The following is a 23558-nucleotide window of genomic DNA, read 5'->3' on the forward strand; positions in this document are numbered from 1 at the left end:
TGTTTATAGCCCTCAAACATGTTTACACAATGAAAACTGGTAGAAAAACCCATACAAAAATACAGAAAACAGTGGATGAAGTAAACTAGTAATGTATAAAAATGTGCAGGTGTATGCTTGAGTGTGCATGAACATCCACCAGTATGGTAAATGGGGGAATTATACCAATACTACATGGTAATAGCGGCATGAAAAAATGTGTGCTTTGAATTTAACATTTAAATCTCTTGTGTGATGCAATAAATCTAATCAAAGCAGAACTGATATTAAAGTAACTAAACATATATACATTTATACACATTCTATACATCATTTTCATTATTATTTAGTATATTTTTAGTAATAAAAATATTTCCTCAAATAATTCTCTAAAAGACCTTTGCAGAATGTGGGGCAGCTACATGAATTCAATACGCTCTTAACAGAGCAACAATAGTTAAGTTCTGGTTTTCTGAATGCATTTAATTTCAACTGCTAGCATAATTCTTTTTTCTCCAAAACACCATTGACATCCCCTTCAAGCTCATCCATCTTCACACAGTCCAGAATGATAGATTTTAAACCAGAATGTCTGGGCTGTTCTAAAAAGTGTTTGGATAAGGCATTCCTCTGGCATTTATGTCCAATGTCAGAATGATGATCTGACTTGCATGGCTAAGATGTTGACTGAGTAGCCTCAGAACTCCTTTGCTCTGCTACTTTTTATATTTCTGTCAGGAAATACATTTTATAAATAATCCATAAGTTTTATAAACAGTTATTTTTGTTAATTTACAGTGCTCTCTAGGATTATAGCAAAGATTTTTTTTTAATTATCAAATATTTTCCTGTCAAACTTTTATCTGGAAAATGTTCCATATATCCAGTCTGGAAATGAATCATTCAAAGATAACTGCACAGGACTCAATTAAAAAAAGAACTACAATCAGTTCTCACAAATATATAGGAATTATCCTTGAAGATGGACAAAATGGACACTATATGGACACTAAATTAGGTACTTTCAAAAAAAAATGTAGAAAACAAATGTATCAAATACAGGAAGGTTTTTAAGAACAGAAGTCACAAATATCTGGCATCGGGGACTCCCTAAATGACATGGAAAACAGACTAAATGAAGATGAAAATAACACTGAATTTTTATTAAAACAAAATCTTTTGCTGAACAAAAATCAATGCTTTAGAGAACAGGTCCTGCAGAAATAATATTTGTATTTTTGGTTTACCACAAAAAATAGACGGGACTAATATGGTAAGTTTTCTGACATCCTGGCTTCCAAGATACTAGACCTGCCTGAAGCAATGTCATTTGTAATTGAGAGAGCACATAAGTCTGTGGGTAAGTTTCAATAAAGCTAACATGATGATTATTTCCATGTTCATGTCATGGCGCAATGCAAACATGGGCGCAGCCAGTTTTAAATTCAGTAAACTCTGTGTAGGGGCATGCAATCACATGCATCCAAGTGCAAAAATGGGAACTTTCAAGGAATGCAAATTACAGCATAAGTAACTGAAATCTATGCTAATGAGGCAAGTCTACATGACTGGACGATCCAACAAAGTGTACTGAAGCCATGTAGACTCTGTGTATGTGTTGTAATTGAAAGCAGACAATTTCCACATACAGGAGGCTAACATGGAAAGAAGGGCAAGTAAAAGTCATGATATCTGTAAATGAATGATCCTAACAGTTGGCAACACACATATTATGTCCTAAGTACATACTGTGGATGCTAGAATTGTGTAAAATTTAAAATGTTCATGTTAATTTCCAAAACATAAATGCACCTTTGGTACCCCACCCTTAAGTGTAGAATAAATATTTATGTAATACAGGCTTCTGAAATGTGAAAAGACATGGGACAAGCTACTGTAATATGATGTAATGTTTATGCAATACGTACAACATATCTTGGCAGTGTAATACCCTGCCCTGTGTTCTCAAAACTTGGTCTACCCTGTAGTTGCCCTGCATTCATGGCTACTAACCATTTAGAAGCCAGGCTGTCAGCATGATCATCAAGCAAATGAGGTCAAAAAGCAATGTATTTGCTGAATCACAAAAACAATGGTCGTGTAGGGATGTTCACTTTGTGTAGGGTCCTACACAGTATTTGGTGTTACAATGTATGTAAACAGTCAGTGTTGACATAGAAGGTTTTGTCTGGTTCCTTTTTTAAGACTGTAAGACCAATACTGAGCAATTCTTCCTATGTTCCACCATTGTGCAATATGTATTAGGATCATTCATAAATAATATTGTATGTGTAATTGTTTAATGTTACATTTTATATATTTTTTTTAAATATGTAAACTTTGTGCAATGCGGCACTTGGGTTTGGCTATGCGCACTGATGTGTCACACCAACCAGGTAGTAGACATATCCCAGACACCCAAAAATAGATACCAGATACATTCAATTTAGGACAGCAGACATGATCCAGACAGCATAAAATAGAAACTGGATACATTCAATTAGGAGTGCTCGGCATCTTGCAAACCCATTCAGCAAAGGTGAGCTATGCCATGGCCACCTATACAGCAGACATGAGCTAGACAGCCTAATATAAAAAATGGATGCATTCAATTCAGAGTGATGGGCATCACACAAACCTGGTAAGTGAAACTGCACTAAGCTAATATAGTCACGTTAACAATGAATGGGAATACAGGAAATCTTATGCAAATAATTGTGTTGTGACAGCTAAGGGTAGGACTGGAGTGCAGATATTTCTGGGTTCTAGTACAGTCTATTGAAACTTTTCTTATACTGTTTTCACATTACAGCATATACTCGAGGCAAGAGGTGTAAGTATAACACTGGTGTAGATGTGGTAATGGGTTGGAATACTGTGTATTCCATATACATTTTGCTCCTCTTCCAGGTTAAATTCTGTTTACTACTGAGCACTCAAGAAGGTGTTTTTAAATCATGTTAATTACAACCTAAGCAGGTGAACTGCATGTTAATTAGCCAATTCCATGTGGTGGACTTACTCCACAAATGTATAAACTATGTATTCAGTCTATATTCAGTTTTTCCCTCATTACTTCAAGACTATTGGAGTAGAGACTTAGGAAAATTTAACAGAGATAGTGCTAGAGGCTGCTACAGCTATTCTACATCTGCATGTGCTAGGGGCCAAAGTCAATGCTGCTGGTGCTGCTTACATTAGGCCTAGGCCGAAAAGTAAAAGAGTGTTCAGGCCCAGGGTGACCTTCCAGGTGCTACATGAGCTGGAGACTGTAGAGTGCTACAGGGTAGACAGGGACAAGACCTCTGTGATCTCTTCCACCCTCAACTCAGAGCAACAGCCAACCGAGGGGGAACCCGTCTCAGTAGAAACTACTTTTCAAAGATTAACTAGGGACATGATGTGGGTGTCACAGGCATCAGCATCCAGAGTACTCTACCAGTTTCCGGATGTTATGCTCATGCATGCCAGAAAACACATATCGTTTCCTTTTCCCCCTGAGGAGAGGGCCAACAATATGCAACAGTTCTACCATGTAGTGCACTACCCTGAAGTACTGGGTGCCATAGATTGCACTCATGTACACATCAAGGCACCACTTGGTGAGCAGGGTTAGAATCTGCATTAGCCACAAGGGATACCACTCCATCAACTGCCAAGTTATGTGCAATGCCCGGAGGTTTATCTTGAATGTGTATGCTGGCAACCATGGCAGTTACCATGACTCTCATATCTGGCACACATCACAGCTGTACCAAATGTTTGCTAGGGCGGACATCCCACAGGTCCATTTACTGGGGGATGCTGGCTATGCCCTGGAACCATGGATGATGACACCCATCAGAAATACAAACACACACACACAAACACACACACACACACACACACACACACACACACACACACACACACACACACACACACACACACACGCACACACACACACACACACACACACACGCACACACACACACAGAAGAATGCCATAATGAGGCGCATGCACAAACTTGGAACATCATAGAGGGTGTGTTTGGGCTTCTGAAGTCACAGTTCCAGTGCCTAGCTATATCAAGTGGAGCCTTACAGTATACTCCACGCACATGTACACAAATGTTCACAGTATGTGCTATGCTCCACAATCTGATCCTGCAAAAATGGCTGCAGTAGGATCAGCAAGGAGAAGGAGCACGCATCCCCCACCAACACCTAGGTCATCACAGCAACAGTCACAAGAGGACTCTGAGGAGAACCCCCCAGCTGCTGTCCCTGTAGGCAAATATAGGTGTGCTCAGTATGCCCTTGCTTTGGCTAAGAGACAACACATAGCACATTCACTGACCACTTAGGGACCTGGGGATTAATACCTTTCTCCTACAAAATGTGTATATTAAAATTGATGCCAAGCAACTCACGCAACCTGTACATATCCATGCATTGGATGTGTACTGCTTGCATCAGACAGAGTCAGCCCTGAGCTAAAATTGTGTCAACTGCTGCATTTACAAGGTAGGTCCTTAACCTACAATGTATTCTGGTCTATATCACGAAATCGAACTTCCAAAATGTCGAACACCATAAGTTCGAATTTGGAAGATCGAATTCGGATAACATTGACACTTCAAAACAGCAAATTTTTTCCCAGGGAAAAAATTTGCTGTTCCGAAAAACACACACATAACGCAATCACACCAAACACCTTCAAAACCTACACTAAACCTAACATAACCATTATCTGTGCACTAACCTTAACCCAGCCCTAACTATAAAGTCTGTCACTACCGCACACTTACCTGACCCACACCCTAACCCTAAAGTCCATCACTACTGCACACTTACCTGACCCACACCCTAACCCTAAAGTCCGTCACTATTGCACACTTACCTGACCTGTGCCCTAACCCTATAGTCCCAGGTTCGGCCTTCCGGTATTTGGCGTTCACAACATTCAATTTCATGATATAGACCCATGTATTCTTATAGAGTATTATTACATGTCTTGTGTATCTATGAACTTAGTGCATAATGCAGGTAAATAGTGGTGTATTTGTACAGTAATCGAATTCACATGTAACTACCAGACACAATTGTAATATTAGGTGTCCATTTGTTATCAGTAGGCCTTATGCATGAAACATTCATATAGTCCTACTGCAGCAGATCACTGGTACATCTTTCAAGAGAGAAATTAAAAAGTGAGTCTACACATTGCAGTGTCAGACTTCAGACTTGTCTGTATCCTAACAGTAAATGTGGTTTTATCCCTCATCCCCCAGGACAGGAGTATCCCCTTGTAACTGCCATAACATTATTATGTATGCTACCAACCAGCCTACTGTAGATGGGTGTGTGTCACAGTTATTCTCTACCACAGTTGAGGGACAATAAAATAGATTTGATTATACATTGTGAGTGTTAGGTAAGTGTTGAATTGCAGTGTACATTTCTATGCATGTGGTTGTGTGATGAATGACCCCAGTTCTGGCAAGCTACTTCTGTGGCCAAAATGACTAATACAGTCATTCTGTCTGAAGAAGCTGTAATGCTGTTGAGGGATCTAATCCTAATATAAGCAGATGTTTTTGGTGTACTTGCAATGGTTTGTGTTTTACAGACTGTGAGTCTATGTCCCATACTGCTATCAAGTTTGTCTTGTTTAAATTCCACATTTGTGCATTGTGCTGCATGTATAGAACACTTTTGATAACACCTAGCCATTTTGTGTGGCATGCAGTAGTACAGAAACAGTGAAATAGGAAATAGGATTTATGTCAAACTGGCTCCCACTGACACCAGTTACATTCAATTATTGCTGTTAGTAAATGGAAAATCCCATCCTGTATTAGAGATAGGTGTGGGCTGTAGTAGCATGTATATATGACATAGTTGTAAATCTCATGTGTGAGTAATGCGCTTCATGTTTGCACACTGCTTACCTATGCATAAACAGGTAAAAAGGCAAACTGTATATGTGTGTACACTTAGTTAACCATAGCAAAAATCTGAGGCTTCTCACACTATTGCTATATCTACCTATCAATTTTCCGTCTATATCTATATATCTATATCTTTATCGACATATATATATATATATATATATATATATATATATATATATATATATATATATCTAGAGAGAGAGAGATAGCTATAGAGATAAATACACACATGTCCTTAGTGCCCTAAATACCTGTCAAGCTCTTAGAGCAAGAAATCTGGGCAAAGACACAAATAATGGGTGGACAAAGTCCCAAAAATAGGGACACTGTCAAATATTGCTCTTCAAAAATTAGACAGATGATAGAATAACAGGTGTTGCATTACCATGAATTTTTTGAAGGATATGAAGTGTGAAATTAATTTTTCAGAAAACCACAAGTTTGTGTGAAATAGACCAAATATATGAGCCAAACGTCTGGACGTTCTGCAATCATCTGAACAGTTGACAGTTATGTTGCCCTATCATTCTCAGAACCCATATCTGCCCTAGGAGTACATGTGGAAACTTTGCAAAGTAAGGGTACAATATAAGTATATGTACATATATTCACAAACCATCCATGTGTATCCTCACCAACAATCACAACAACACTGGGTCACCCTGATTTTTCAACACATATATCAAGAAATATGGAAGTTGGGAGGGTGGCCTAATGGTTAAGGTGTTTCCCTTGCAAACACAAGGTGCAGGGTTCGAGTCTCACAAGAGATAATTGGCTAGGCTTAAAATAGCTCGCAAGGGCAGTTAGCTTAGTACTAATCTATGAACCTATGAACCTATAAGTTGTGTGCTCCCTCATGGACAGGGCCAATTGATGGTGCTCACAGCCTTGGTCATCCAAATACAAACAGAAAAATATAACCAAAAAGGGTATTGTAGTTACTCATCTAGGCTAATAATCTGTATTTGTCTGATAGGCTAATAGCCCCAAATGACATTATGAAGCACTGTGACTAGGCAGGCCTCCCAAGCTGTTGTTCAAAGCATGTCTTGGTTATATAATCTGGTATAATTTCATCTGCAATCCTACTTAAGTCAGACTTGTGCTGTGGCACTTGTGTTAAGTACTATGAACTGTAGTCTGTAAACTCCAATAGGTAGGGGTTTTAATCTTACTGCCGACAAGTGTGTGTGTGTGTGTGTGTGTGTGTGTGTGTGTGTGTGTGTGTGTGTGTGTGTGTGTGCGTGTGTGCGTGTGTGCGTGTGTGCGTGTGTGCGTGTGATATCAAAAGTGGAAGTGTGTATCCCAATCTAGCTTCACCAATGGCATGGTTTCCCATTATTTTCCTACTTCCACAAACATCCAGTCTAAGCAGTCTTCCAAACTCTTGTTCCCCACATAGCCTGGTGATGTCATCCACCATAAGATCACCTGAAGTCCTGATTAAATTTGACTTCTGCTGTGGCGCATGTGTTAAGTACTATGATCAGTAGTCTGTAAGCTTAGATAGGTAAGAATTCTATTCTCACTACAGCTAACTTGGTGTGTCCATAAGAAAGACTGTAAGTAGGTAACTCACATTAACCTACCTTTTGCACTGTTTTCCTACTTCCACAAACATCCAGTCTAAGTAGTCCTACAAACTCTTGTACCCCACATGGCCTGCTGATGTCTTCTACCATAAGATCACCCAAAGTCCTGGTTAACCTGGACTTCTGCTGTGGATTATGCATTAAGTACTGTGGTCTGTGGTCTGTAAGTGTTCTTATTGCAGCTAACTTTGTGTGTGTGTGTGTGTGTGTGTGTTGTGTGTGTGTGTGTGTGTGTGTGTGTGTGTGTGTGTGTGTGTGTGTGTGTCTCCATAAGGAAAGATGTAAATAGGTATCCTATGCTGACCTACCAAATGGCATGATTTTTCACTGTTTTTCTACTTCCACAAACATCCAGTCTAAGCAATCCTACAAACTCTTGTCCCCCACATGGCCTGCTGATGTCATCTACCATAAGACCACCGGAAGCCCTTATTAAATTAGACTTCTCCTGTGGTGTGTGCATAAAGTACAATGATCTGTATTCTGTAAGCTTAGGTAGGTAGGGGTTCTATTCTCACCACAGCTAACTTGGTGTGTGTGTGTGTGTGTGTGTGTGTGTGTGTCTCCATAAAAAAAAACAGTGTAGGTGGGTATCCCACACAGACCTACCAAATAACTTTTTTTTTTGCACTGATTCCTGCTTCCACGAACATGCAGTCTAAGCAGTCCTACAAAGTCTTGTCCTCTATTTATCTTGCTAATGTCATCTGCCAAACAATCACCTGAAACCGTGGTTAAATCAGACTTCTGCTGTGGTGCATGCATTAAGTACTGTGATCTGTAGTCTGTGTGCTTAGACAGGTAGGGGGTCTATTCTCACTGCAGTCAACTTGGTCTGTGTGAGCAGTTGGTGGATGTTATAGAAAGCATTTTACAGCAGCCTGTGGCACACTATCCACTTGTCTCCAAAATGCAACTGCTGATGTCAAAAGTCATATAATATGACTGGATGTGTATACATCATGACAGGCCATATTTACACACTGTCCCAGTACGTGGGTAGATGTCACCTCATCCTATATAGGACAGGCAACAGTGACATTCCTGTTACTGTATTCGCAAACATCACATCATCTGTTTGCAATGGTGATGAACAGGTTTACACATTACATCACATAGGAGTCCACGTGGACTATGATGTTTGCGGATGATATTATTATCTGTATTGAGAGTAGGAAATGGGTTTAGTAGATCCTGGACAGGTGGAGATATGCTGTCCAGAGGAGAGTAATGAAGGTCAGCAGGACTAAGACAGACTATGTTTGTGTAAAGGGGATGGAGGATAGAGGAATGTTTAGGTTGCATGGAGTGCAGTTAGTGAAGGCATATGATGTGAAATACTTTATATCAGCATTTCAGAGTAATATTGATTGTGGAAGAAGAAGAGAGAGCATGCTGGGTGGAAAAGAGTGTTAGGATTGATTTTTGTCAGATCCATAACACCAAGAGAGAAAAGGAAAGGTATTCAAGATGGTAGTCAGAGCAGCTAAGTCATATGTGTTGCAGATGGTGTCACTGACAAAAATACAGGAGTCATAACAGGAGTTTGAATTCCAGATGTTACGATTTATTTGTATTGTGTGTGCAGAGGATGGACAGGAATAATAATTGTATATTATACTGATAATGCATGTGTTATGGTTTGGAGACTAAGACAGATTTCTGGGATTGTCTTGGCTTGAGTGATGCTGTGTATATTGGGAGTAGAATGTTAAGGATGGATGTACCAGGTAAGAGGAAAAGAGGAAGCCTAAAATAAAGTTTATGGATGTGGTGACAGAGGACATGCAGGTGGTTGGTGTGACAGAGCAAGATGCAGAGGATGGGTGGCGATGGAAGCAGATGACTTGCTGTGGCAAGCCCTAATACTACTATCCAAATTAATAGGTTAGAAGAAGAGGAAATCTATGTTGGGTGAAACATCATCTGTAGACTCAAGGTGGAAGTGTACAGTAGGATTATGTATTTGAAGTGTAGCATGTCTTGACTCAGTTTGTCCTTTAACAGTGTGTCTTCATATTACCTACTCTGGATAGTGCAGAAAGGATGTAACAGTTTGCCTACATCTATGCAGGAACCTCAATACACTTGCTTTCAAATGCAATCAGTTGCTGCTATGTAGCAGAGGAAATGTAGCTGTCAGAACTTCTGCTGCATATCAAGCAGCAATTTACACACACAGCTGTCAATAACAGAGGTAGTGATCCACCTTATGGAGGACATCATAATGTACACAACATAGGTTAGTCACCTGAAAACAGATGTCAGAGCGCATATAGCCCTCATGTTTGCATTCTCTATGCAAATACAGGTTCAAAGCTCACATCAGCACCTTTCATTTCCCCCCATTCCCCTGATAGCATAGTTGCCATGAGTTTGTCATTCAGTGCAGATAATGCATCATCTGCACTGAATAGCTTGTATCTGCTACATCACTGAAATACTGTTTTAAAGTGCTCAACCCATAATAGGAATTTTGAATATTTGCTGTCTTCCTTCCAGGACAGTAATACTAAGCAGGTTGTTTGCTCACACACCTTGCCTCCTAATCATAATATGCACCCAACACAAACCATCATGTGCAGAGGTACCCCCACAAACCAACCTAAACAGCAGACACATCCTAATCACAATCAGTCTACAAGCGGACAATACACATAGGAGATTTCATCACCACTGTCTCAACATAGCAGTGGTTAAGGCAATGGCATGTGTCCCAAAGGTTCTCATAATAGTTGACTATATAGTGAGATATACAGATGCCCCACTTAGCTTACAGAAGGATAAGTTTATTGTCAGCTGTGTGGCACAGGTAGTTGTCAAGGCACACAAGCAATCACCTCTCTCAACAAGTCCTACTATCAATCCAGCATACTTCATCTTGGTATGAACAAATCATGGCCATGCATTTTGTCTGCCTTATAAAATTTCTATTTTGATATAATGACAGTGCTTCTAAACTCTGTCAAGTAAATATCCTAGTGTCATCCTAGGAACCTCAGTACCTATGCCAATGTACATGCAAAAAGGAACAATATACTGTATTACCATTTTGATGAGATTTGTCTTATGTGCTGACATACAATCCTGAACTCTGAATCTGATGGGTCAACTTTGGATGTGCACCCATATGAATGTAGTACACAATCTTTAAAGAGAAAAAAATGAGATATATTAATGACACACATATAATTGTTTGAATTCACATCCCATACAAAAACATCCAGTATTAAGAATTTTAATGATTATGCTAGCAACTGTCTAAATGGCTCCAATCAATCTAAGTGACAGGTAGAATTATCAGATGAACAGCACAAATGGAGGTAATACACTCAGATTAATAAAGATAGTCATCCTGTGCATCACACATAGCTTTAGTATCCCTGAATCTAAAAGATAGATGACAGGGATGTGGCAGTTATCACCACTTGCACAGGGTGATGTATGGTGGGTGCAGGAGGCCTAGGCTAACACAAAAGGTTGGTGTGTATGTGAGTAAGCAAGGGAGGCAGCCAAGATGGACCATGTAAATGTTGTGTGTCTGTCTGTAGGTGCCCTCAATGTGATATTGGTGTGTGAGTGTCTGCATGAATACAGCCAAGTTTAGTGCTAGCCCTTCATGTTTGTATGTTGGACAGCTGTGAGCTGTGCATAGTAGAGCTGGCGGTTCATTGTCTCCACCCCTGCCCAAGGTAAGATGCTGTGCTACTACCTGAAGGTAACTGATATCTGCTGGATGTGCTCCTTTCACAGGAATGCTCAGGACCACATCCCCATGGCCTGCTATGTCTGGGTGTGGATAGCACACTCCCTGCTGGAGCAGTGGATGTAGTGCCACTACGAGAGTATGATCAGACACGGCCATGTTGGCTCTCAGCAGATGTAGTTGCGGACCTACGCCAATGATGCTGACACACCCTCCCAGAAGACATTCCATCACAGACACACAGACAATATGCATTCCATCAGAGATAATCTGTGCTCACTCACAGACACATCCCATTCCAACGTGTCATTCAAACAATCCAGGGAATCAACAACTTGGTGGAGGCAGTCATGGATGTCAGATTGTGCCGCATCTAAAACCTTAAATATTCTCCTGGAGTTCCTTTCTGAATGTACGTGTACCTCAATGACAAACCTAAACATATGTTGGGTGACACAGGATGAAACATCTGCAACAGGTTGGGGAGGGACAGCAGGCCTCCTCTAAGCCCCCCTATCAATTGGCCTGTGTGGCACCTCACCAACAGTTTAGCTATGGCAAGTGTCAACAATAACTGAAGCCACAGTAGCCACATTTCCCTGGTCAATGTCCACACCTTCCAGCTGTCCATTATCTATGGCCTCAGTGGACCTGGCATGCATAGGCAAACTGGCTGTGTCTGGTGAGAATGAAGGGGTTTGCTGGATTTCAACCTCTGTGTCAGAATCAGTCTCTACAACCCCCAGCTGTGTCACACTTTGGTCACTGTCATCATCAGAATCTGATGGCACACTGCAATCAGATGGCATACTGGACACAGAACCACTGCCATGTTCACCTGTGATAAAAGGATGGAAAACAGGAATACATTAATACCTGCACTACTATGCTGCAATATATGTTAATCAATTTGCACTGCTGTCACTATTACAGACATTCATAATTCTCAACCTTTTACAGCAAGACATGTGGACAAAGGCATGAATAATGGGTGGACAAAGGCCCAAATGTAGGGACCATTGTGACATATTGCCTTTACAAACCTAGAAAGGTGATACAATAACAGGTATTGTTGCACCATGATATTTCTGATGGGTATACAGTCTGAATTTTGGATTTCTGTCATTGTTTAATATCTCAAAACTTTAATGACTTGCCAATAGTCTGCAACTCAATCACTCTGAGATTACATACCAAGCACGGGTATGAATCACACATCTAGACATTCTGCAAATATCTGTACAGTTGACAAGTATGTGGACAGTACAGCAATCCATGCAGCAGGCTTGAGATCAAACTTTAGAATTCATGTTGGCATATATCTTAATTAGTGACATAAATGTATTCTGCTTACCAACTGATGGAACCCTGTATGTGTGGATGCCTGATGGTGCTGAAAAAAGTAAAGGGAGAGTTAATGGCAACAGCACCACATTTAAGATTATAACCGGGGATAACACTTTTAATATTAAAAAGCGATACGCAGCTGAAAACCACAGAATAAATTTATTTAACAAAAAAATACTGAGCGCTTTCACCCATCACAATGTGGGTTTCATCAGAGTAATCTCATAGCAGAACAGCTTATCTTATATAATTGTCTTTAACCTATCAAATCCCTCAACCAATGAAATAATCAAAAACTAATTAAAAGCAATTTCACTATAAAGGCTTAAAAGACAGAGGTAGATACTAAATATACAATATACAATATACCTTATGCAATGCAGCCTTAACAATTGTACTTGAATAACACTTGATATATCAAAAACATTTTTTTGTATTCATAATTATGTACAAGTGTATATATTCATTTCATAATAAATGAAAAAAAAATATATATATATTAATAATAAATATATAAATAAAAAAAAAAAAATATATATATATATATTAATAATGTTAAACAACTTTATATTCACATAATGCACATGTATATATGTTATTGCATGTATAATATATTCCTAACTATGTAATATTACACCCAAATAGTGACAACATGTATAGTCTTTAAAAAATCGGCAAGTATGTAATACTTTAAAATAGTTTATAATAAAATAGTTAAAAATAATTATTAATTTTTTGTGTTATAATAAATATATGTTTAAATATATATTTTTATGTAGCATATAATATTATATATTGTATGAATTTAATTTTAATTGACTAACTATAGATATGTGTTCATTTATTCCTGGTTTACTACATGCATTTAATCTTAACTGCCATAAACACTCTTTTAACTCAAGCAGTGTGTTGACATCCCCTTCTTTAGTGATACTTTGAGGAATCCTATCTATAACAAAAAAGAGAAATCTCTTAAAACCAGGGCATGTTGTACTGTGCACAAATAATGAATTTGTTAATTTTTTGTTTTTAGTATCTCTATTGTGTTCAGCTATTCTTTCCTTAAGCTTCCTTATGGTCTTTCCAATGTAGAATGTTTGACATGATAAGCACGTAGCTAAATAGACTACTAGTTTTGTATTACAGTTTACATGCCCTGGACACCTAATAGTACGATTGTGACCCTTTATTGTAACATAAGGCCCATCCCTGATAAATCTGCAAGATCTACAAAAAATAAATTGTTTCATTTGTGAGTCTCTGAATATAGTCTCACTTTCAAAATAGTCTTTGAGATTCTTACCCCTACTAAAAACTATTGTGGGGGTTGGACCTAAATCTTCTATGATCTCATTTTGATTAACACATACTTTATCCCAGACTTCTCTAATAGTATCCTTTATTAGAAGTGTAGTACTACTAAATGGTAGTATCATAGCAGTTAATTTCAAATTATTACTGTCATTTTTTATACTTTTGTTTGTTAAACCATATTTAATAATAGGTTTGTAATCTGTTTTCCTTTTATTCACCACCTCGTTCCTAATATTCAGCATTAAATTATTAGGATAACCTCTCTCAGTCAACATGTCAATTAGATTATTTATTTCAAAATCAAACATACTGTCCTCACTAATCATCCTTGAAAGTCTTACCATTTGCCCTTTTACCAAACTACGTTTCTGAAAGGCAGGGTGACAACTTTTATAGTGCAAGTACGAATTTGAAAATGTTTTTTTCCTATAAATGTTAGACTGAATTCCATTACCCATCTTGTACAGTTTAATGTCAAGATATTCACAACATTCTTTATTAATATTATATGTAAACTTTAGGAACGAGGTGGTATTATGTAGGAATTCAACAAATTCATTTATTTCATCAATACTACCCTTCCAAAACAGTAAAATATCATCCAGGAATCTTAGATATATATCAATTTTGGGCCAGAATTTACTTGTAAAAACATACTTCTTTTCCCACATAGCAAGGACTAAGTTAGCATAAGTGGGGGCACATCTTGCCCCCATAGATACACCTGAACATTGTTTGTAATGCTCACCTCCATGCTTAAAATAATTATTATCCAGTACCATCTCCATCATTTCTATCAAAGTTTTACATTTAACTGTATGCATATTACCATAAAATTCTAAACTCCCTTCAAATAATTCTAAACCTTCATTTAAGGGAATAATAGAAAATAAATTGACAACATCAATTGTGACTATATAAATATTATTTAGGTTAGATTTATCATAGTATTTAAGTATTTCTAAGCAGTGCCATGAATCTTTTAATATGTGGTGAATGTTCTTCGTCACTTCACCACAATTTATATCAATATAGTGTGCAATTGCTTCTAACTTTGAATGCTTGGCAGCCACAATTGGTCTAAACGGGGGATTTGAAACATTCTTGTGTATCTTCAGTATCCCAAATATGGATGGTGTTATAGGAAATTCAACCAACAAATAATCATACTCTTTCTCTGTTATTATACCATCCATAAGTAGTTCATACAATTGCCAATCTATTTTTGTATATGCCTTTACAATTATTCCTTAGAACACACAGCAACACAAACTGAAGAAAAGAACCAAGGAGCCAGTGGACACCAACTCAAACGATGAGAATAAAAACTCTAATTTATTAACCCAAGACAGTGGTTATTAAAATCCTTGAAGTGCATTAAATTCAAACGATTTTAAAATGTTAAATACGATTCGGAACCAACCAGTGAAACAGCCAACAACACGATGAGTAACGTGGAGAGTGACGGAAATCTCACAGCTCTTATTGAACTGTTAACGCAGAAAGTCGATAGACTTTCTGAACGGATGGATGAAGTAACGCAAGCGCCTCAGAATTCCTCCCCCATACTTGGAGGGAGGGTTGCCAAACCACCAGGAACTACAAGCTTACATTTTAGTTTGGGTGCTAACTCGCAGACCAATGGATTTAATTCAACACAAATACTAAGGGAAAATGTAGCTGGAGTTGAACAACGCAGTTGCAACACCCGTACTATCGAGCCACTCACCGCTTGGGTCCAGAGGTCATTTTCCTTCTCTGGATTACCTGTAAATGGCAGTCTCTCCTCTGATCAAGAGGTAAGGAATGATATTAATGTAAAACTAAACCTGTTCGATGAAAAACTGTTTCAAGTGCATAAGCTACAGTTAGAGATTGCTTACTTCCATGAATGCATTAAATTAAAGATAGTGCCTAAGGGCTTAAGGCACTGGCAATTCCCTGCTATACTAATAGAAGGTTCCTCTTTCCATAGCGCACTTATTTCACTTTTTGATAAGCATGGACTGGAACTTCTTAATTTGTTTTGCATTCATTATCAAGAAATGGTGGACAACTTGTTAAGTGATTTAGAAGAGCTTGACAAGTCTATTAAATCTGATACTGCTTTTTTGAGATACCAATATGAATACGAAAGATGTTTTTTAAGTATAGACGACCACTTAACTAAAATGAATGCAACAAAGACTAAGAAAATCAAACGTGATTTAAAAGACTACAGTGAGGGTAAGGCTTACCCCACCCCCAATTGATTAAGCAAGTAAGCACTTTACCCGAGAACAGAGAACCAACATTTGAGTCAGTGACACCACCTTCAGGACCTACACTTGAAATTGGGGATGATAGACAACATGAACCATCTCCAGATGCCAATAGTGACATCAGGAGAAGTGAGAGACTGGCGCAACAACATAAATGTGCTGGCCAAAATAATTCTGGCCACCGAGGGGGTCAAAATAATGCGGGACTAAGTAATTATGAAAATCAAAATTTTCAAGGACAAGCCTTGAGACCTCAGTTTCAGAACAAGAGGTCGACGAGGAACAGGAGAAGGAAATGGTAACAAACGACTCGTTTAATTTGAGTACATTTGACACTTTCCCTACCCTTTCAGTTATTTCTAATTCCAGGGATGACTTCAAGATATGTAACTGTACCAATTTGGCAATTTGTAGCGAAACAGTTGAACTGTTAAGCAAAGGCCTAACTTTTGTACCATCATCCACCTTCAACATGTCTGATACCTTAATAGGTCTAAAATTGTTTATCAGGAAGTTAAACTTGTTAATTTTGATGGGTAGTGACTTTAACAAGAAGACTGACTACTTCGTTTCAAGTGTGTATAACCCCCCCCCCCTACACCCCATATTGAGCCTCTTTGAGAAAGTAACAGAAATTGACCTGAGGAATTCGAAAGAAGTCAAACACTGATACAAATATAATATTACCAGAGAGGAGAGGGAATTATTGACCGAATTAAGGCAGACACCCATCAGGATTATGAAGCCTGATAAAGGAGGGGGGCTAACTATCATGTTCAACAGCGACTACAATAAAAAATGTCACTAATATTGGATAGTGATACTTATTTGAAGTCATCCATCAACGAAATGAATTTGGCACATCGTATGGTAAAAAGCCTGATTGAAGAACTCTACATCAAAGGGCGTATAGAGAGTGACATGTATAATTTCCTCCATCAACCAACAGTGAGAACACCGGTCTTGTTTGGTGTACCAAAGATACACAAGGATTTACGGAACCCTCCTATGAGACCTTTGGTTGATGGCAGGAACAGTATAACTTATACATGTTCCAAAGTTATCGACAGGATATTACAGAAATATATCAAGGAAGGAAAAACAGATCTCAAAGGATTCTTGGTCTTTTCTTCGATCAATAGACAGTCTACCCTTTTCTCCTGAAGGGTTCTTTGTCACTGTGGATGTGAAGGACCTTTACTCCTGTATCCCTCACGAAGTAGGGACAGAATGGGTAACCCACATGTTAAAAACGTTGGGTGCACCCACTAACGAAATCCAACTCGTTGGAGAACTAATAGACATGGTCCTGTCATATAATTTTATTATGTTCAATAAAGAAATTTACCATCAGAAAATTGGCGTGGTGATGGGCTCCCCTTGTGGGGCGAGCTTCGCCAATTTAGTTATGGCTTTTTGGGAGAGGAATTTCGTGTTAGGTAATGTTTTGGTTAAGAACCAGATTCCATTTCACACAAGATTCCTTGACGATATATTCCTGCTGTTCGAAGGTACACAAGTTGAAATAGAGCAGCTTATTGAATCTTTCAATAGTAGCACTGATTTTCTTAAATTTACACACAAGTACAGTAAGGAATCCATAGAGTACTTAGATGTCTACTTGGCAAAAGATTTTATAAATAGAAGGTATACCTCTAAAATTTATAGGAAGGAAACGTATTCCAATATGTTCCTCCATTTTACAAGTTGCCACCCTATTTACCAGAAGAAATCTGTAATCAAGGGCCAACTGGTAAGGGCGGCCAGGATGATAACAAGTGATATTGACTTTTTACAGGAATGTAACCTCTTAACAAGATTTTTTCTCCAAAGAGGTTACCCTAACGAATTCATCCAGGAAATTATCACTGAGGTTAGGACTAAAAGAATGGTATGGCAAATACGTACCCTTATTGGGGGGTAATCAGACAGAAAGACTGATAGAACCTTTAGAGAACCTAAATAATAACCAACTTACGTACACCTGTAGTGCTATTTTATGCTTTAATTTAGACTCTTTTGACATTAAAAACATTTTGAATAAAAATTGGGAACTATTAACTGTAGACAATAATTTAAGAAGTTTAATACCCAATAAACCCAAAATCACCTACAAGAGAGAAACGAATTTAAAAGAAATCTTACAAACTAGATGCCCAAGACCCCTTACCAACCCTGGAATGACTAAATGTAATATGTGTAACGTGTAAACACATTAATGAGGGCTGCCACTTCACTATTAGGAATACTACTTACAAGATCAAGAATAAATTCAACTGTAGTAGTAGTAGACAAGTAGTCTACAAAGCCAAATGTGAAGATTGTGCAGCCTTCTACATAGGAAAAACAGACAGGAGACTGCAGGAGAGAATATATGAACACATTTACAGTATTAGTAGAGGGAAGTTAGAAAATGCCCTAGCCAGGCACTGTTTCGAAAATCAAGGGAATAAATTTAGATTTAAAGCAATTGACCAAGTCAGTGAAGACCCCAGGGGTGGTTATGAACCACTTAAACTTGAGGAGAAAAAACTTACTTGGCAGTTAAGGACTAATGCTAACCAATATCCTGGTCTAAATGAAATGACCTCAATCAAATGCATTTTGAGACTTAAGAATTTGGCCAGATAAACAGGTATTTATCCATTTAATGGAGTCTAACTTAGATTTTTTAAATAATAAAATTTTTTTTTAATTGATTTTCTTAAAAATATATATTTTTAAAAGTTTTAAAAAAACATTTTAAATATATCAAACTCGGCATTAAATTACAATATAATTAAGGAAAAAACTAAAATTAAAATTTAATTTAATTTAGGAATTAATAGACATATTTATATATACATGTAATTTAAACCTATAAATTCAAAATAAAATAAATTTAAAAAATTTTTCAAATATTTTTAATTTGGTTATATTCCATTAGTTGTTAACCTATAAATGTATTGTAACCAAATAATAAAAAAACAAGCGGAGTGAATGCTCTACTTTGAACAACAATGGAATGAGTCAAATAAGAAACAATAAAAGTTCGTAGAGCAAAACAATGGAGGGGTTACCAATAATCCCAAAGTAAACGCTGACCAAAACGGCAAACAATCCAAGAATCCAAAATCTTCTGTATAATAAAAAACCAGGTTTATTCAGATAAGACGTGGTGAGCGCTTTCACTAAAATAGCTTCATCAGACCAAATTACAATTCATTCAATGAAGCAAACAGTTTATATATTAAAAAAGGCACCAAAAAATGACTTGACTTAAAGGAATATTCCTTAAAAACAACTCATAAAGAACAACAGTAAAACATACATAACTGTACAAACATATAAGGTAGGACTAAATAAAAGACAATTCATTTATAAATCTTGAGCCTCCTAGATTTTAACAATGGGCGTAATGGAACCCTGCCATTAATACCAGGTGGTACATCTGCCCTAAATTTGATTATCCAGTTTATCTTACGGATCTCTGTGTAGTTCTCAACATCACCCCTCCTGTGTGTTCTGGAGATTTGTTCAAGTATCCTAAACTTGAACTCATGGTTGGAACCACATTCCTTGATGTGTTTGGCAAGTGCATTGGAAAGATGTCCTTTTCTAATGTGATATGCATGTTCACGCATCCTGTCTCTCAACACCCGGTTCATTTTGCCTACATAGTAGGCCGGGCACATTGTACAGGATGCTAGATAGATCACATCCTTGGACATGCAGCTCCCTTTGACCCGAATGATGTAACTGCCAGTGCCATAAGGATACCTAAAGTCTGGATCACTCAAAATATTGGAGCAGAAATTGCACCTATTGCAGGGTACCATGTATGGTCCCTCTGTGTATGGACTGATGGTGCATGTCCTGGGATAGCATAACAACTGTTTAATATTCTTCTTATTGCGATATATAAACCTAGGTCGATCACCAGTGAGTCGTCTAACAGTGGGATCTACTGACAAGACATGCCAGTGTTTAATGAAAACATCTTTTATTGTGCCTATGTCCCTAGTGTAATAAATCGGAAAGATCACATCATCCCCATGTGTGGAGTGATCACGTAATGGTTGTGCAGAGCCATCATCTAGATAAAACCTAGAGGCACCTTCAGAGAAATATGGCATAGCTCGGTTGCCTCTGAGGGTGGTGATGGCTTCCGTCCCTTTATTAACATCCAGTTCACTGTAACCACGTTCCCTGAATCTCTTATCTAGATCCTCTAACCCTGGAGTGAAATTAAAATCACAGGGTGTGTATCTCGATAGTCGCATGGACTGTCCACGGACTATGTTACGATAAACATAGCCCGGGTGCATGCTAGTGCGATGTAACAAGGTATTCCTATGGCTAGATTTACGATACAAACCTGTGTTAACTATCCCTCCTGGTAACTTTTCGACATAAATATCTAAAAAGGGGATGCTTCTACATGACCATTCCATGGTAAATTTAAGAAACCATAAAGAATTATTAATTTGTCTAAAAAATTCACTCAATTGTAAAGGTGTACCTCTCCAAACCAAAAATAGGTCGTCAACAAAACGCCTATAGAAAGGTACACTTGATTTGTATAGCTCATTCTGAAAAAGATATTGATGTTCCCATTCAGCCATTACTAGGTTGGCGTAGCTATTGGCACATGAAGTGCCCATAGCTACGCCATCCCGTTGTAAAAATAAACGTTCTTGGAAGCTGAAAATATTAGATTCAAGGACTGTACCCAACAATAATAGTGTTAACTCTACGTTTACATTGGGATGAGAATCTAATCTCATTAAATAGGAACCTATCATAGCCAGCCCCTCTGTGTTGGGTATCACTGTGAATAGGGACTGGACGTCCATGGTCACCCACAACAAGTCTTCCAAATCCGTGATGGAGCTGACAAACTCAGAAATCTAATAAAAATTGTTTGGTGTCTCTAAGGATAACGCCATTGGCTTCAACCAAAGGTCTTAATTGGGCTTCAACATACATGGAGAGAGGTTCAGTGGTCCACCCCCTGCCCGCTACAATCGGCCTCATAGGAGGTGCCACTGGGTTCTTATGAATTTTCGGAAGGCCCTGAATAGTTGGTAAAAGTGGATGTATAACATGAAGGAAATCAAAGAGCTCCTTATCTATGTCTCCATTGGTAAAAAGTGTAAAAAGGGTAGAGTAGACTCTACCAATAATCATATCTACCATCTGCTCAGAAATGGGTACATAGAACCTCTCATCCATTAACATGTGTGTCATATCTGTATGGTATCTACCTGCATCAAAAACAACCATTCCTCCCCCTTTTATCAGCGGGGCGGACCACTATATCTTGGTTATTTCGTAAAGTATTTAAAGCTTCTCTTTGTTTAAAATTTAAATTGTGACTGTATCTATTGGATTGATTCTGCCCAACGCTCATGTTATAAATATCGTCCTCCACTAGTTTACTATAAGCAGCAACCAGCGGATGGACCGGTGGAATAAAAGTACTCGGTCTCTTAAATACTCCATTTGACTGCAACGATCCAGAGTCTTTGAAAAAAATTTTCAATGAAAGGTTCCTAATGAACAATTTGAAGTCCCTCAATGTCTCCTCAAACCTACTGTTCCTGCTGGGAATAAAAGTAAGACCTCTCGAGAGTACTTGTAACTCATAGACACTCAACACATGGTTAGACAGGTTAAATACTAACTCTGTTTTTTCCTCTCCCACATCTTCTTGATACTCCGGTTGGATGAAGTATCCGGAGAGAGCTTCCTCTTGTGACGCCCCCTGCTGTTGGAACGGGGCCTCTCCTCTCTGGTGTGAATTTTTATGGGAAAAGGAAGTTTATTGGTGGAAGACTGTGGGGGAAACGTAAACGATGTTGTAGCGGTTCCCTCACTGTCAGTCGTGGGTACACCACCCCTCCCCACAGCTGAACTAAAGGTTTTCCTTCGAACAACAGGTTCGGAGGGTGGGGGACAAATCCCCTTGTCACTCCCTGAGTGTGTGACTACACTATCAGTCTCAATAGTGGCATTTTCTCTAACTAAAGTAATTGGAACAGCGTCCGTGGTGTCTATAACATCAGAAGTAATTACATTGACATTCTCTGTACAAACAGTAGGATAAACATCATTAACTGGAGGTATATCAATGGCATTATTTACATATAACTCAGAGCTAGCAGTATCATTAACATTACTAACATTCGCATTAAATCTAGGCCAAGTGAAAATTTGGCCTGTTCTGAAATCAGAACTGTCCCTCTGGAGTTTCGATCTTTTTTGGTTAAAGAGGCGTCGCTCATACTGTATAACATTGTCCAACATACTGTTGAATGCGTTATCTACGGCAGAATCAGGGTAATCAGCATAAACTTTTAACTGGCAGTTCTTAATCTCATCTCTGAGTGCTTCCTCAATCGGGGAGAAAAAATCATTCATCAACCTCATGTAATTGAGGCTAACCTCAATATTTAGTTGCTGCCAGTCAAACAATAAATCAGGATATAGGGTGCCCGTAGTCGGCATCTTGAGCACCCTGAGGCCCCTTGGTACTATCCGACGCTGAATACAAATTTCGAAATGTTGCCTTTGCGTTTGTAGGCGTTTCAACTTAAACATATCTTGCTCTAGTCTCTCCGTCACTAGCCGCAGACCTTCACGGTCAAACTCCAAGTTATTGGTGTTGTTTAAATTATCTTCAATTTCACCAAACATCGCTAGTGGGTTGTTTTCTGCTCTCAAGCAGTCCACTAGACGATCGGAAACTGTCCGTAACATCATAGGAACTTCCTGTTGTTTGTGTAATACGTATGGTAACTCTACTTGCACTTGTTCCCCTCCGATCATGCCTCCGGGTGGATCAAAGAACGAAATGGTAACCAAATAATAAAAAACCAAGCGGAGTGAATGCTCTACTTTGAACAACAATGGAATGAGTCAAATAAGAAACAATAAAAGTTCGTAGAGCAAAACAATGGAGGGGTTACCAATAATCCCAAAGTAAACGCTGACCAAAACGGCAAACAATCCAAGAATCCAAAATCTTCTGTGTAATAAAAAAACAGGTTTATTCAGATAAGACGTGGTGAGCGCTTTCACTAAAATAGCTTCATCAGACCAAATTACAATTCATTCAATGAAGCAAACAGTTTATATATTAAAAAAGGCGCCAAAAAATGACTTGACTTAAAGGAATATTCCATGTGTGGAGTGATCACGTAATGGTTGTGCAGATAACATTAGAAAAGGACATCTTTCCAATGCACTTGCCAAACACATCAAGGAATGTGGTTCCAACCATGAGTTCAAGTTTAGGATACTTGAACAAATCTCCAGAACACACAGGAGGGGTGATGTTGAGAACTACACAGAGATCCGTAAGATAAACTGGATAATCAAATTTAGGGCAGATGTACCACCTGGTATTAATGGCAGGGTTCCATTACGCCCATTGTTA

The sequence above is a fragment of the Protopterus annectens genome, chromosome 4.part0 (genome assembly GCF_019279795.1).
Source record: "Protopterus annectens isolate FY-2018-M chromosome 4.part0, PAN1.0, whole genome shotgun sequence".
Taxonomy (NCBI): domain Eukaryota; kingdom Metazoa; phylum Chordata; order Ceratodontiformes; family Protopteridae; genus Protopterus; species Protopterus annectens.